This window comes from Poecilia formosa, unplaced genomic scaffold (assembly GCF_000485575.1).
Source record: "Poecilia formosa unplaced genomic scaffold, Poecilia_formosa-5.1.2 Scaffold567, whole genome shotgun sequence".
NCBI lineage: Eukaryota > Metazoa > Chordata > Actinopteri > Cyprinodontiformes > Poeciliidae > Poecilia > Poecilia formosa.
This window is the reverse complement of record NW_006800506.1, coordinates 198,318-215,152: the sequence shown is the minus strand read 5'-3', so window position 1 is coordinate 215,152 and position 16,835 is coordinate 198,318. Positions and strand designations below refer to the sequence as shown.

General features: G+C 37.5%; 1 long non-coding RNA gene across 1 annotated transcript in view; it reads left to right on the top strand.

Moving 5' to 3' along the window:
- LOC103129682 (uncharacterized) overlaps nt 1–16,835 on the top strand; it is a 38,068-nt gene that overhangs the window by 10,176 nt on the left and 11,057 nt on the right. Inside the window, exon 2 of the long non-coding RNA XR_475101.2 lies at nt 6,632–6,697. This is a non-coding gene — a long non-coding RNA (uncharacterized LOC103129682). The remainder of the gene's footprint in view (nt 1–6,631; nt 6,698–16,835) is intronic.

Genomic DNA, 16,835 nt, shown 5'->3' with positions numbered 1-16,835 from the left:
CTAACTGAGTTTTATTAAAAACAAGAAAAGTTGAGGTAGATAATTAGGTGTCGGAGCTGTTCTGTTTCCATCTGTTGGGCATCTGTCAGGTTCATTTTTTTGTCAGGAATAAAATTCATAGGCCAAATTTAAACAATTAAAATAACAAATAAAGTTGTCAGATCATTGTGTAATGTAGTGCATTAACATCAACGCCACAGCCCTTCTTTTACAATAAACCTTTTTTGCAATCCACACAAAGAAATGTAAACAAAGTTTTGCATTTTATGCTTTGAATTATACATCTTAAGTGCCAAGGCTGCACAACATGAATAAATAAAAAATAATGCACATATTATTCATGTATTAAGCTTGAGCATGTTGAATGTAAAATGTGGTTGAATTGGAGATAAACTAAAATAATTGTGTGTTCATTAACACAGAGGCACAGCGCAGTAAAGTAAGGAAAAATAAGAAAATGTAGAAGACTTTAACCTCTGACTTCATTTAGCAGAAAAAAAATATATCTTATGGTTGTGTTATTTATCATTCTGACTCATAACCCCTTATGTAATGCATGGTGCTTGAGTTTGCAGTGAAACCTGCATACCATCCAGTCCTCTTTATCGTCAAACTGAAGTGCTTTCATTCTTTTCAATTTGCTTCAGCTTTTTAAACCCCTAAAAAAATCTACTTCATTTAGAAGTTCTAGGTTTTCCCTTGAAATTTACAATTTAAAGTGATTTTTCAGTGCTACTCACTGTCTGCCTTTGTTATGTGGACCTGTTCCTGCCTCCTGCTATGTAGAGAGCAGCTGAAATACCAGTGATTGTGAAGTAAAAAACAAAGGTGCATAGATTATGAAAAAGAACCTTGTTCTTTCTATTACCTTTAACTTTGTTGAAGATATAGACCAATATCAGCAAGTTTGATTTCCCAGTTTTTAATTTGGCAATATTTCAATAAACAGCTTCAGATGAAAACACTGGTTCAAGTAGCAAAATGTGAGTTTGTTTAAATCATCTGTATTGAGAGAGAGCTATGTTTTAATTAAATTAAATGAAAAAGCTCTGCTAAAACACTAACTTTTTAACCTGGTTAACCCTATGCTTTTTCTGCCGGAGAGAAAATATTTGTTAAGAAAAATGGCTGGGAGACGATGCAGTGTCCAAAGTCCCTGGTGAGTGAGCTAAGTGGGGCGCAATTACAATACTAATGTGGAACATGTGATACTGACACAGTGTGAGTGGATGTTGTTTTGCTTTTTAGTGGATTTGATGTCATAAAAATGTCATTGACTGTTCAAAGGAAACTATCAGTCTATGAACTTAAACCAGCATCCCCACAATGTTCTGCTGCTCTTCCTACAACATGATCCACTTTAGTAGTTACCGCTTCCATCCTTCTGATGTGAAAATGAAATGTGTCAAAGAGTACAAACAGACTAACTGGTCTGTGCCCGACATGTGCAGGAGACACGGGTCACTTACTGAACTGAGGCGGTCTATTCAGCAGGAAGATCTTTTTAATTAGGCTATGTTCTTTTAATTAAGCACCCAGCGTAATGTCTGTGTCCATTTGTCACCCTGCTTTGCTCAGGCACAACTGGTTGAAAATACCCCCTTTTGTGTCCTCAGAGTTTCAGGGGACCTTGCTTCTCATTAAATATCCTCTTTCACAGAAACTTACTTTTTTTTCTGGGTTCTTCTTTAGATTAGCATGATAATACCCCAAAGAGGGTTGAAAAAGTGGTGGAGAGCTGTTGCTGGACTGCTCATCAGATTGAACATGTTGAAGACCCTGGTTATTATAATTCCAAATGCGCCATCGGTTAAACTAACAGCCTGAATTCTGACATTTATCTCCGGTGTCATAGAACGAGTGTCAATTGCATAGGGAGCACAATGGCAAATTACAGGTTATGTCTTGCTCCTTGGAGCCTGGATCTTTCCCCAGTGTAATTATGCTATGCTAATTCTGCCCCCCATCCAGTTTCCATGATGGAAAGAAGGCTTCCCAACAGTTTGGATGGGAATTGAAACTTGAATGAGTAAATGTATTAATTTGCACATTGGCGATGCCCACAAAACCTGAGCACATCCTGCCTTTTTTCCCTTGAGCCAAAAAAAAAAAAAAAAAAAACGACAGCAGGGAAAGTCTCCGCTTGTAGCTTGTAGCCATTTTTCCAGAGACGGGGTCGGCTACAGGTCAGCCCACCTTGAACTCCTCAGCTGGATTTATTGTGTCGTAGGTGGACGGGGTTAGGCTGCGCTCCTCCCCTCAACACGAGAACTTTGTTGGTGTCGGACACGGAGCAGACACTGGCACAACAGACAAATCCCTATCCCTCCCTCCAAGGAGATCCCCGCTGGGTTCAGAGGTCTTGTGTTAAGGGTGGTGGCATGACCTGAATACTGATTGATTTTTCTGTAGTCTGCACCAAGGTGGGACGGTGGGGGGGGGAGTCAAACCTCTTATGCTCGCCCCCTGTGGAGACGTGGAATAAGGGAGTTCTGCACAAGGACAGAGGAAACGCTCCTGGTCACAACTTGTTTGACTTTTCTGCTCCACTGTATACCTCAGCGGGTGTGTGTTTTCACTTTGCCTGAAACAAGATACCAGACCACATGTTTTCGCTTAACAGACAGCTGAGTGGAGAGAGGGCATGAGTTGGGTCTGTTTGTCATTTGGTGGGAGACAGAAGAGGCTACACTACAAAGTTCCTCTAGAGGATTTATTACTTGTTTAAATACAAGGCCAGGCTGGCCAATGACTGTTATAGCAATCATTCCATTAGCACAGTTCAAAGGAATCGAAATGGGACTCATGAGGTAACTATACACCAGTCATAATTAAAAATCACAAATATTCAATGAATATTTTTTGTTGGATATCCCTCCTTACATATTGGATAAAGTATCAGAGAAGAAGGAAGTTGGGGTTTTCGTCTAGAAACATGGTTTAGAGAACTGAAAGGAGAAGAATGGATCTTTTCAATATCAGCTGAGTGAATGTGAGCAGGTTTCACATGATCCTTTGGAGCAGCAGTTATCTATACTTTACACAGAATCCTCAGATAAATATGTAATATCCATTTATTGGGTTTTCCCCGCAACTTGGTATCTTCTTTAGGTGTTTATTTTTCTCAAATTTTAATTTTTCACTATGGATACATTAAGTTTAAGCTCATTTGAGTTTGAATGTATCAAATTACAACTTCTTTATGATCTGCAATATATATATATATATATATATATATATATATATATTTGTTTTTGTTTTGTTTTTTTTCATTCAATTCAAAACTTGTTTTCCTGACGGGCTGAATTTAAAGCATGCAAGAATGCCAAACTGACAAAGTTAATGGAGAAAGTCAGTGTAATATTTTGGCCTCAAAATCATGAAATATTGAAACAGAAAACTCAGGAAAAATGTTTTAAAAGAATTGTGGAATCATTTGGCTCCATTTTGTTATGACTATTTAATTTGGGTGAACCCAGTAATTATCTCGGGGAATTCCCATGTGCAGCAGAAGACGACCATAGCTTCCACACTGTATCTGTAAACAACATTTATCTTTGGGCATCAGAGACTCTACTAAGCTCCACAGATACACTAACAATCTGTTAACAGAGGCTTCCTCGTTCCTTTCTTATCCTCTCACCTCAAGCATTTTATTACTTCCCTGAATGAAACACAGAAATCACATTTGAAGTTTGAACACAATCAATAATCAACATTAAAAGTTATTTAATGATTATTTCAAAGCTTTCTGGATTGCAAAATTAGCCAAGCTAAGATTTCACCAAATGAAACCTTTTTCTAAGTTATATTTAAGCTGTATTTTGTAAGACTTGTTCATCAACAATCTTTCTTATTTTGAAATCCTGGCCAGAGACCTATCAATGTCTCTGGCATGGATAGGTGTGCTTTGGTTAAACTTGTTACAAGGCTGTTTTTGAAGTGACCCACACAGACAACTCTTGACAAACTGAGATCAGTTGTTTAATTAGTTCAGCTTTCTGCTAAGGTAGCCAAAACAGATGGACCAATATGAAAATTTGGGTGGATTTCATTTCCGATTTTAATGCTACTCTTAGGGGCAATAAGTAACTGATATTTACTGAATATCATCACCTACTTTGCTTTGTTTTCTTTTAAACACCCCCACATCCTGCTCCGCATCACAATCACTGTCACATGACTAAACAAATACCAAATAACCAACTCCCTCCTTTCCCTCTCCTGAAACATAAATGACAACAAGATGGAGATAAGCATTGATTATTCACCTTTTTAACATATTGGTATTGAACCAATAAGTGAAACTAGGCTGGTATTAATAACATCGGCCAATACCAATATCACTTTATCTATATTGGCCAATACATCGACAGGAGCCAGACTGTAGTTGAGTGCTTAACAGAAATGCCACTTGTAGCTTACCAACTGTAGTTTATTTTTTTTTTATAACCTTTTTAAAAACTGTTTAACACATTTATTCCACTAACTCTTATCTGTGATCATACACCTTCAGGTCTGTCTGTAGATTACTGGTGTTTAGTCTACTTCAGTAGGATAAGTGCATGTTGCCAGGCTAAACGGTATGGGAGGGAGGGTGTGGAAGGAGAGAGTATCTTGACGCTAACCAGGCCCCTCCATCCAGGCTCTTTCCGTATATTCAAAAGGTCTTCAAAGGTTATCAAAGTAATTATTTCTTCCCTCCATTTGGGTGAAATGGCAATTACACGTTGTTTTCTTATGCTTGTTGACTGGAAACGATGAAAACCATTGGCAATAAAAAGAAGAGCCACTTCTTTTTTGTGTAAGCTTTAAAGAGTTAAAATATTTATACAAGCAAAGCTTCCAATTCAACTGTACTGGGACCAAGTTCTGATTTTATCTCTGCAGTTGAGGTGATGTACTGGATCTTTTTTTTTTCAGTTGTTTAACATAGTTTGTCTTTACTGGGCTTTTAATGACACACTTTGCGTCTCCCCACTATTGTCTTACAGTGCTTTAGAAATGTGAGCGGTTTGTGATGTCCAATATTTCCAAAAATGTACCAATCACATTCTCCTTATCTTTTGGATGAGTACTTGTGTGAATCTACATCAACAGACCTACTAAGGTGCGCTACAAAGCACTCGTATTAAATCCATCTAGTTGTATTTAAGGGCAATTTTCAGTCTGGAGACTGAAAATGTTTCAGAGATAGTGGAGTGTTTGTCGAGCTGGCACAGGCGTTGTTTTGCACAAGGCCTTATCTGCCTTTTTGATGTTTTTTTTTTGTATTGTTTTTTTTCCAGCTTGTGCCATTTGTTGCCATAGATGGTGAACAGACTCCCTGAACTGTTGAAACAAAAAATAATGACCAGAGGTATCAAATTACCCAGGATAAACTATTACTGATAAATAAAACACGATTGTGCTTTCTATCTGGGGCTTTTCTGGGTCTCTTGTAAAAAAGACAAAACAAAAAAAGAAAAGGAAAAAAAAGTTGAAGAGAAAGTGAAGAAGGAAAAACAAGCCTTTGAACCGACTTTGCTGTAACCTCAACTGAACCATCACCAGTAAGTGACAGCCAGCTGGACAGTTTAGTACTTGTGAAGTCGCTGCCTCTCTGAAGGTTTCAGGCCTCAAAGGTACTTAAAATGTCCTTTTTGAAAATAATGGATCAAAGTTTGGCTTTGAGAATGCTATTACTTATTACAACATCTGCAGAAAACTACGTAAACATGGCCAACAGTTTTTCTCTTTAAGAATGTATGACATAGATGCTTAAGTTTATAGACATTTAGTTGTGATTGCTTTTGCATTATAAATAGGCTTTTTGGCCTTTGAAACAAAATTTAGAGCATTAATTTACATCCAAATTGCATGTTTGTATTTCTCTTATTGCAATAACTTGACTCTCTTTCACCTTTTCTGCATTTTTGCTTATTCAGGGTAAACACAAACATTGTTATTGATACTTATTTTTTATGTACTATGTGTGCAATCACGTTTGTAGATTTTGTGCCAAAGAATCTGAGGAATATTGGAAGTAAATGTAAACATCCTTTTTCTGTCTGGAGCAGCGGTCATCCTTACAGCAAACTGCCCACATGGGTACAAATCTTTCTCATGAAGATGCCATAAATTCAGCTGAAAACTTTTGAGGAGTAGATGCTGGCTGTTTAGGAGTTGACATGTTATTGGTTACATCTTACTGTAGGAGTCTTTGTTTTTTTTCCCTTAGGTTTGTGTTTTGGCAAGGTGAAGACATTTTTCTTGGAGCAGATTGCCAGAGCAGATTGTGAGCTGAGATGCTATCATCACAATTGGCTAGTTTGAGCTGTGGGATTTGTCGAAAGATTTTGTTCACTTATTGCAAATGCATTCTGCATCTCAAAACATGCGTTTTCCTCTGGATTTTAGGCTGGTTGCTTCACGTTAACATGGCTCTTCAAGGCATTTTACTTATCACATGTTCTGATAGGTCTTCATAGGTTTTCATTGTTATTCATTGCTGGGCTTGGCATCCTTTGATGAAAAATAAAATATGACTGTATTCAGAGTATTAGGTGGCATCAGTTGCAAGCTGCTCAGTGTTATGTCTGCGATACTCAAATGTAATGCTCATCATTTTTTTTCTTTTTGTTTCATCCAGATTCAGACACGGCTGCAGCTGAAGCCTGTTCCAACCCTGAATGCTTACCTGTTTTGAAGCTGTAAGGTAAGGACTTCTGCTACTCTGTAAAATGTTGTATAATTAAAAGCTGGAGATTAGATTAAAAGAGAGAGGGAGAGAAATTCAGTGGGGAAATTCAGGCATAGCAGCAGATTAACACAAAGGTGAATATAGAAAAACTAAAAAATTAATTAGAAACTATGCACCAAGAATAGCATTCAAAACTTGAAATTCAATGACGTAAAATACTTTTAAAAATGTACATAAGTAAGAAAGTATTTTACTTCTTGCTCAGCAAAGAGTTTTATGATATGCATTACCTTCATAAAAAGCTTAATTTAATTCTAATACTGTGTAGTCATGGTGTCCGACATGAGTTCTAGTGCATATAAACTGTGTATGTGAACAGAGTTTGATTTGATGTGGAGTTTCCCGTATTTGTGTTTTTTTGATGTGTTGGATTAATTGATTTGCCTTTTCTTGGTATGTTAGAGAATGAATCGTGGAAGGTTTGCTCATTGCACAGACTGAGCAGTGTCAGAGTAAGTGCATGACAAATCAACTGCAACTTAAAACAGAAACAGATTTTCTTTAGAATTGTGCAGCTATTCCAGCTCAACCACTACTTCTGTGGTTGAATAGTATTAATATGTCTATGTCCAGATGACAAATGAGAATTTCTTTACTACATTCCAACCTGCCCTCGGAGTTTCACACAACATAACCTCGAGTAAAAATACTGAGGCCTCACATTAATGAAGAGCTTAGACAAAAATTAAAAAAGGAACATGATCTAATTGATTTTATTCAAAAGTAAAAAGCAACAATTATTCTCCCTGCTGTATCATAAGACTTCTTTCAATGTTTCACTTTTGATTATTATACTTATTTGATATAATAAGTTGGAAGAGGGAGAGCTCTGTGCTACTCTATGCTCCCTACTGCTGGAGAAAACTCTGACTCTGGCTCTGACTCAGTCTTGCTTGAGCTGAGATTTGGAAAAATGTTGAGCCAGCTCTCAGTTTTGCAGTTGCATTATAAAAATCACGCTATTTTGTTCTCAACCTCATGTCATCCAACCCTTCTTGCCACAACACCCTGATGAACTCTTCACCCCCTTTTGCATGATTTGTCAGATTTTTGTGGGTGTGTTGTTTATGTGGAAAATGGCCCCAACTACTGAACTTCCAGAAGCTGTTTTTTTAGCCAGAGAGCAGGGTGAATAGTTTTGAAGAGCACTTGTCAAAGTCCATGAAGTGCGTATTGTTGGACCAAAGCACTTAACTCCCTCTGCTCTGTTGTGTGCAGCAGATGGAAAAAGGGAAGTTCTGTGCTACTCTATGCTGGAGAAATGACTCTGGCACTTTCTTTAGCATCACATTGAAATGGCTTTAAATGGTAAGAATGTAACGGATGGTTCGGTATGTCAGTGTTTTCAAAATCCAATCTTTCCACTATTGTACTTCATATTTGACAATTCAGTTCTTGTTAAAAACTGCTTTGGTCTTCTCTAAGGATTTATGTGCTCTAATGGAAGACTGACAGTAATATGAACTTTGCTGTCTCAATACAGAAAGCTGCAGAAATGTGTCGGTAACTTGAGCAATCACAGAAAAGTCACTTTGTTTGGTTTGTAATTTAACTTCTGAACTTTAGAGTGGACAGCAGAGGACAGGGCCAAGGAGATGACAGAACCTCTCATGGGAAGGCTCAAGGCAGATGGTTAGCCAGACACAGACCTGCTGTGACCTTGATAGAATTTAACACTAGCAGTGAAATATCTTTGAAACAATACAGCATCAGCACTAATTCTGTGCTTCTCTTGAGTTGTTTTTCTATTGGACAATTGACATGTTCATAGTCTCGTATCGTTGGGTCATCATGAGAACAGCTAATTTTATTCAGAACAGACCTGCATTGTAATCTAATCTGTTTTGTTTCAAATGAAGTGACCACTTGTCAAGAAATAGAATAAAAGCTCCACAAACTCGCATGCTGCTGATTATTGTGTTGCTCAAACTGTGTATTTTTCAGCACATTTACCCAAGACTGGTGAAGTGAATGTGCAAGAATATTTGTTTTATTTATTTGGTTTGACAAATGTTATGCTTTACTATAACTTTCCTTGCATTTGTACAGACACTTAAATATATTTCCTATAATTTTCTTTGGAAAAAGTATAAGTTTGTTGACACAGAGAGATCAGACTGCCATAAAATGTTACATACATCATGATATCAGGTTGTGTGTGTAAATTATAATTGATGTAGAGATGTGTTCCTGTAATCATCATTTCTTGTCTTATGCAAATCAAAACTTCTCATTATAGAAACTAAATTCAAAGCTCTTTGTCTTGATCAGCGACTCTTTGTAACCTGATATAATTTAAAAACATTTTTGGAAAGAACATTTACTTTCCTCAGAAAGCGAATCATCAAAACCTTTAGTTGCTAATTTCACAATCATCCATTACATTTATTAATTTGGCACTGGCTGCTTCAAAATCCTTCTGCAAACTTTGCAGAAGGATCAATAAAATTGAGGTAATTTTGAGGATGTCGGTTGAGGTGACATGAGAGGCAAGTATTTGTGTGACAGACTTAATTTTAGTTTTGAGAAAGTCAAGTAAGTTTGAAATTTTGATTAAAAGTTGTCACTAAAACTGTATTTAATTGTGGTCATTTTTAAGACTTAAAAATTAATTAATTGTGGTCTTAACAATGACCAGAATTTATAAGATTTTAAAAATTGTGGTAATTTGTAAAATTATCATTGTATGTGTTTGCATAATAAGATGCATCATCTCTAGTAAATTAATATGCAGTTATTTTAGTTATTACTGCAGGATGATCTTGGTTTTGTACCTGCAAAGCCACGACGGAATCGTTCCCTGCTTGCAGAAAGCTCTGCATTAGGTAGAATCAAAATGTCATAGCCTGTTGCTTATGATGGTTATGACATGAGAATCCAATTTATATTTAGTTTAAAGTTTGGAAAGAAATGCATTATTAACAACTTATTCACTGATGTGTTCATAACAGCCTGAGCATTGTCTGCATGCAAACACACATGCACAGCAGTCACCAAGCGCTTACCTTAAAGGATTAGCTTTTGGGTCATAAAACAACTAAAGTTTAATTCTTAGCTTGGATCTGCAGTTAAGTGCTGGTTAGGGTGCAGTTTAATGTTGCAGAGCGAGCTGCAGTAAGTTCAAGCTGGTGTTGTAAAAAGCTAATGTTTGCGCACAACTCTGATCACGGCAACGTTTTAGCCGCTGTGGTAAACTCAGTAGGTGTCAGAAACTGAAGCTCTTCATCTTATAATGCTGAAAGTTTCCTACAAGCGTGGGTATCCTTCCTCCAAGCTTGTTCTAATGAATTACAGCTTTTACTTTTCATTATGCTTGTTCTGGGTTTCTTGTTTCAGATTCAGTTGGCATGTCACAAGTTTCACAAGAAGATTTAAATTCCAAATCAAGAAATGCTGATGAAGCATTTCAAAATGTAATCTTCTGACAGTAACTTGCTCACTTGATTCTCTCCGAGGGATTGTTGGAAGAAATGGAAGTTTACATAGTTCCTGGCAGTACAGGGAATGTCTCATGTCAATACAAGAAGTGATACAACTCAGGCAGCAGACAGGGAAGTATAAACGGCACCTGCAGCATGATATTGCGCAGGCCTCTCGGGCTTTGAGCTCAGTTAAAGGACAACCACGATCAGAGCTGGGAACTGGCTGGTGGGCAACGGGTGTGGAGTGGAGCGGAGGGGGGAGGTCGTTGTGAGAAATAAGAGGAGACGGAGGAGGGTAGAGGTGTCAGCCGTATAATTGGGGTGAGGGGATCTCTAGGGTGGGTAGAGGGAAGCTTTATTAAGATCGCTCAAGTCTGATGTGCTTGCATGGCCGCCTTGCTCTTCCTCGCACACCCACGCCTGTCCTCCATTTCCAAAAGAGACTTTGCAACAGTAAAGTGGTGAAGGTCAAAGTCCCGAAGCTCCTTTCAGTCACAGATAAGACAAAGAACCTCATTACTGAAAAAAACATGTAGAGTATGTATCTTTGGATCCTTTTAATTTAAGGACTTAACATCTTGTATCACTTTCAAGTCATGTCTCAGTTTCTCACTGATGAAACTGTTATTCTAAGCCTTGCGTCAACAGTTATTTAATGATGTGCCAATGATACTTGAGTATTATTTCAAGACATGAGTCAGAATTACATTAGCTCTTTTCATTTGCAACTAAAATGAGAATCATTTTGTACACTGCTCATTTAGTTTTGTTTTGTGATCTAGTTAATGCCCTACTTGAAATGTATTCAGAGCAGAACATTTATGAAATATTTACAATCCAAAGTTTAGAAAAATTATTGCTCTTCTGCCTTGTTTTGACTCCCAGTAGAAAATGAACTTCCCAGGCTATCCTTTCCCTAAGACTGATCACAGAGCCTGATGCTGAGATTAGGCGCTTAGCTGCTCCGACAGCATTGGATTGTTACTTTTTGAAGTACCAATATCAATAAATGAATCCTTTTGTAGAAAAATGCCTCCCTGACTTGAGTGTTCAAATGTTTGCCGTCTCACAAAAGCGGATTTTGTGAGTGACACAACAAAGATTTCCTTTAAAAGCAGCAGGCTGTTATGGGAAGAATTAGCAGCTTCCCCCCCAAGATCTCTGCTGTAAATTGGTTTCTGTGAAAATCATGGACAAAAAAAAAAAAAAGTGGGACTGGGGGTCTGTTCACTGCTTTCTTAGTAGCTTGTTAATCCCCCACAGCTTAGGCCGCGGGTAGAGCTGCTTGCACATACAAGGCCCTCGTGGAAAATGGCGCCACTCCTCCTCCAGCCCTCTTTCGTCCTCCTTCCACTCGGTCCTGCAGGGCTTGGCTAATCCTTTGCCTGGACATGACAGGGAGACTGCTGGCTTTTTCAAAGCTGGCTGGACTTCAAAGTTGTGGGGATATTGGGACTTCAGGAGGTGGAAGAAAATTGGGTCTTCTACAAGGAAAGACAGTGAGGGCTTCACCTCATCTTTTCTGTTCCGACTCCTAAGGTGATGCTGAAAAATACCACAGTGTGTTCTCACACAGGCTTTGTTGATCGGAAAGATGATATGGTGATCTGAAATTCTAAGGAACGTTGGTCTTATTTTTTATTTATTTTCTTTTTTTTTAGGAACAAGAATATATAAATCATTTAAATGCGCTGCGTTGAAACTACAAGAGTTTAATGTGAAATATGCAAAGTTCCTCATCAAATCTCAATGAATTGGCTGTCAGTACAGTTTGAGATGAAGTGGTTGTGTACAACTAGTGTTAAAATAATCCAAGCAGCTTGACTACATAAAAACCCTTTAGGCAAAAACAATGTCTTGTTTATCTATTTAATCTGCATTTGGTTCAGTAGTCAACTGTTTACAGTGGGGATCATATTAGTTGGACACAACATGTTTGTTTTACATGAATTATAATAAAGGAGGACATGATAAAAAGAAAGAAATCAAACAAAATTACCAAAGATGGTGTAAGTTTTGGAGTTAGTCAAACAATAAAGTCATTTATGATTCTTGAAGTGGCATGAACTACAGGTGGACAGCAACAAATCAAGGTTTACAACTTGATTTCCTTTTAATTAAAATAGTATTTAATTAATCACCCTGGGATTAGTGCTGAATGTCAAAACTCTGAGTGTAGAAGTGATTTTTATCGTGAAATGGTCACATGGGTTTTGAAGGCTACATTCACACAGCAGGCCTTTATCCCCCATCTCTTTTTTTTTTTCTTTTTTTTTCTTGCATGGTCATTGAGGAAAGTAATTAAATTCAACCATGACCAGACTTCTTTGTGAATGGTTTATGACCACAAAGTGACCAGCATGAACATAAGCAGGACATGGACAGATTGATCCGTCTGTGGATCAATTTAAAAGCTGTTGAGCTCGAAAAGATATATCCACAAGATCATAAAGAAAAAGCACATCTAATGACAATGACTTTTTGTGGAACATTTTCTGAAACTTTTGTAGAGTCTGGATGCATAGAAGAGATTGTGATGTGATGCACTTTAGTGACACAGACTTCCTTCATGATTGCAGAACTCTAAGTTGTTGTCTATGTTTGGATTTACTGCATCTAACTTCATCTAGTGCAGAACATGACACAGGTCTCATATGTTGTAAAAGGCCTGTAAACATACAGTACTGTTCAGACTGCAAATACAACATTTTTGGGCACTTATCTGATTTAGTGCCATATATGGAAGTGGCACAAATAGCTTTTTTTGTTGTTGTTGTTGAAAATATCAAAATTTGGATCATACTCATCTTTTGTCTGCCTAAAATATCATGATAGTTTATTACTTTATATAATATTTTTGATTAAAATTTTACATTTCACATGTCAGATAAACTCTTATTGGTTATTCTCAGACTCTCTTCGGCTCATTGGCTGTATGACTTCACTCAGGTACCACGCCTCTGCTTGTGATTGGCCGGCTCTTCGTGTGGGTCGGTTTTGTGAAAACATTTGCTGTGAATTAGGAATCAGAACTTAACAAAGGGGGAAGAAAGCTCTGCATCCAAGCAAGAAAGTGGGCTAATTTACAAAACCGTCCCTGGACAGTCACTGGAGCATCAACAATTTATTTGATTAATTTTATTTTTGAGTGAATCTTTGTGAAATTGTATTCTTCACTCACATCAGACACTTTTATATCTTCAGAATTTTTTTCAGTGTCTTTATTTGTGTAAATAACTTGGATCAGTAACAATATGTTCCTTATTGATATTAATTAAATAGCTGGTTGTTCTCAACAAAATGGATGATCTAAAATGTTTCTGTTGCAAAATATATTTGTGTGCTTTATCTCATAATAACTTTCTTCATTTAAGCAGAGTAGTGCTAACTTACTTCCAGTAGCTAACACCACATGTTGGCGTTACCTGCAGAGTAAGACTTGAGTTTCTAAATTAGTCTGTCTGTGGGCCAGACCTGTTAATCCAACAGAAACATTTTCAACTTTATGAAATGAAAAATGCAACGAACAAAGTCCTTGACAGCTACAGCCCTGTTTCAACTCGTATTCAAAGAATATCTCAAGCTCATATTAATATGTTCCTGAATTTAAATATAAATGTAGTTAATTCGTATATACATGCTTTATTTGCTCTACAGCACTCGTCCTTTTTGTTCTCTTTTTTATAATGGAAATTATTAGTTTTTGAAGTGTCTTAATTGCTATAACGGTTCAGAAGGTTCCCTCATATATAAGACCTTGATTACACTGAAGAATGATTGCAAAGTCTTTACAGCTCTCAAGTTGCCATCTCATTTATTCAGGATTCATTTGCATATGCAACACAATAATTACTTTTAAGTGGACTGCAGAGGGTGTTACAAATAAGTGTGTCGCTCATACAGGAAAATCAGAACAAAAATGAACGCTCACACATCCAAATCAGTTTGGGATGTCAATAATCTGTTAGGACTTTTTACTCCAGGGAGACGCTTCATAATGCTTAGTTAGTTTCAGCTCTGTATTATATCAAGTGGTGGAAGAGTTTTGTCTTTTTATTTTGTTGTTAGCACTGTTCTTTAAAAGATCCAAGTAAAACCAGGATGCTCTGGGTGGAAAATCTGCATTTTGTTCACTTCATTGAATGCTTTCTTCATTATTATTCAACTACCTGTGAGCACAATTTTTAATATTTTTAAATATTTCATTGTCTTTTAGAGTATCTTCTTGATTTAAACCAGAGCTTTAATTCTTTAAAATGGTACAAAATAAAGCAAATGAGAGCCCAATAAATAAAAAAGCATAATAGAGAAAAAACATTAAGTTTTGTTTAGTAGCTAAAACATCTGATCAAGTCTTCCAAATTAAAGTTTCACAAGACTGGACATGTGTAAATGATGATTTAATGTTGATAGAAATGTAACGTTTACTTAGAAAAGCCTTCAAACTTTCGCAATCTTACATCAAAAGTTAATTTAGCTTGTTAATTTGCTAGGTCTTGTCAACAGAATCTTTCATTTTCTTGTTAAAATCTATGGCTGGTAACCTATTTGCTGAATTAATCAATAGTGAGAATAATTATAGATGTAGCCCTTAAATAGATGATTGGATTGTTCCCAGTTGTCACTCAACCTGTCTCTCTCCCAACATGCGCAGTGAGGCAGAGACGTCAGTGACAATAAAAGCCACTGGTTTATGACTGCACTTAATGCTTCATGTGGTTATTGACAAGAAGCTGTTGGCATAATGTGGGCGGCTCAGTCTGATTAGCCGCATTGATTGCCAAGCACTGAAGCTTGGCCTTGTCCTTTAAACTATTTTAATAAATAGTCCTCATGATAAATCCTGCATAAACATTTAGGTAATTTTGGCAGCGACTGACATAACTTCTGTCAGTTTAGCACAGGTAGTTGGATTTTCAAAATGCAGAGTCATCCCAATCCAGTACAAAAGAGTTTTTGCTAGCAAATTTAAATCAGCAATCAGTACAGTGCTCTTACACTTTCCACATTTAACATTTAATTAAACTAATTTCAAAGTTGAAAATCACAAAATCTGGCTTAAAACTTAATGGAATACAAAACTTGATCATTTAATGCTCCTAACTACATTCATGCTTTCCTCACCTCTGGAGTCACTCCTCCAATTTCTGCCAAATTGTGAGGTGAGGAAGTGGAACACTCTCTCCACATCTGCACCCTGAATTTGTACCTCAGTTCACACTATCTGTGTTGACGATTCACCGAGAGGGGGTTTGAGCGCTCTCCTCATAAGCACCTGTGTGTTCCAGAGATCAGGGCATGAGAGTGGGCGGACGGGATGAGAACAGGAGGCGAGGACGATGCCGCTGAGAGGGTGAAGAAGGTGATTACCGAGGGTTGCGTAGAGAAAAAGTGGCACAAGGGAGGAAGAAGATGAGGATTTTTTTTGTACAGCAGAACATTTTCAGACACTCACTTATCAGTCTTCATTCACTTTGTGGTTATTTTCAATCTCTCTGTCAGCCTCTTGAAGCCTGTGTCTCTTCTCCAGTATTTGGCCTATGCTCTTGTATTTCTTTTTTTTTTTTTTTAACCTGTCCAGCCTTTCACCTTTATCTTCAGCAGAGCTGATTGCAGAACACAGCGCATCAATGAACTGAGCTCATCCGTATTCATAGTCTTCAGAGCATTTCATTTTATTTCCGAACTCTGTGCGTCACTTAGTGCACAGCCTTCTGGCTCTCCTTTCAACGTCTTTGTTTACCATTTTCTGTTTAGCTTCTAAGTCCTCTTTTTACTCATCACACTGCCTTGCCTGCTCTGAAAAAAATTTGACATGGCATCACAAGTAGAAAGGCTTGGTAAGCTTTTTAGAGCCAGTCATGGTGCACTATTCCCTTGTTGTAATTATTGCTGAAACAAGCAGCTCTGGAAAGGTTCATTGTTGGTGAAGCAGCCATTACTGACAATCCCTCCTCACCTGCCATAGCCAAGATGCTCACACACTGCAGGCTGTGATGAATCCCTGTACTGAAGTGGCAGAAGAAGGTGAGGGACCTAAAAAGGAGGACGATCGAAGACGAGGAGCACTGCACAATCGGAAGTTTTAAATAGCTGTTGGAGAAATGGCGGCACAACTAAAACCTGTAGTCTCAAAACAAAAATTGCTCGCTCCATCAACCTTTTTGGCTTCCAGGTGAGTTTAACACTTGATAGCTCAAAGTGGTGAACTTCAAAAATAATACGCCTGCAGAGCTCTTTCAGAGATGCGTTTCCTGTTCTTAGCTTCTTCTCACCAGGTTGGTTTTGCCCTTTAAATCAATACGTAAGCCTTTTCATCTTTCAACGTCAGAAGTCATTTACTTTATTGAAAGGAGTCTTTGCGTCTGCTCACAAACCTTTTTCCTGCCAAAACTTGTTTTTATTGCCCCACCTGTAAGTTGTTTTCTTTAAACCAGCTCTTGCATTTAGATGAAACCTTGGCACTGCTTTTGACTATAAATCTTCCAAGGTCTCTGAAAGATTTTCTTAGAATAACTTTAAAATTGAACCTTCTCTGTGGAACATACCCTTGTACATCCAGCATTTTGCTCCATCATACTAGATTTTTAGGGTGTATTCATATTACTAAGTATTTTTTTTAGCAGCAGTTCTGTACCATGTAGTACCTTTTGTCTAGTTTGCATGAACAA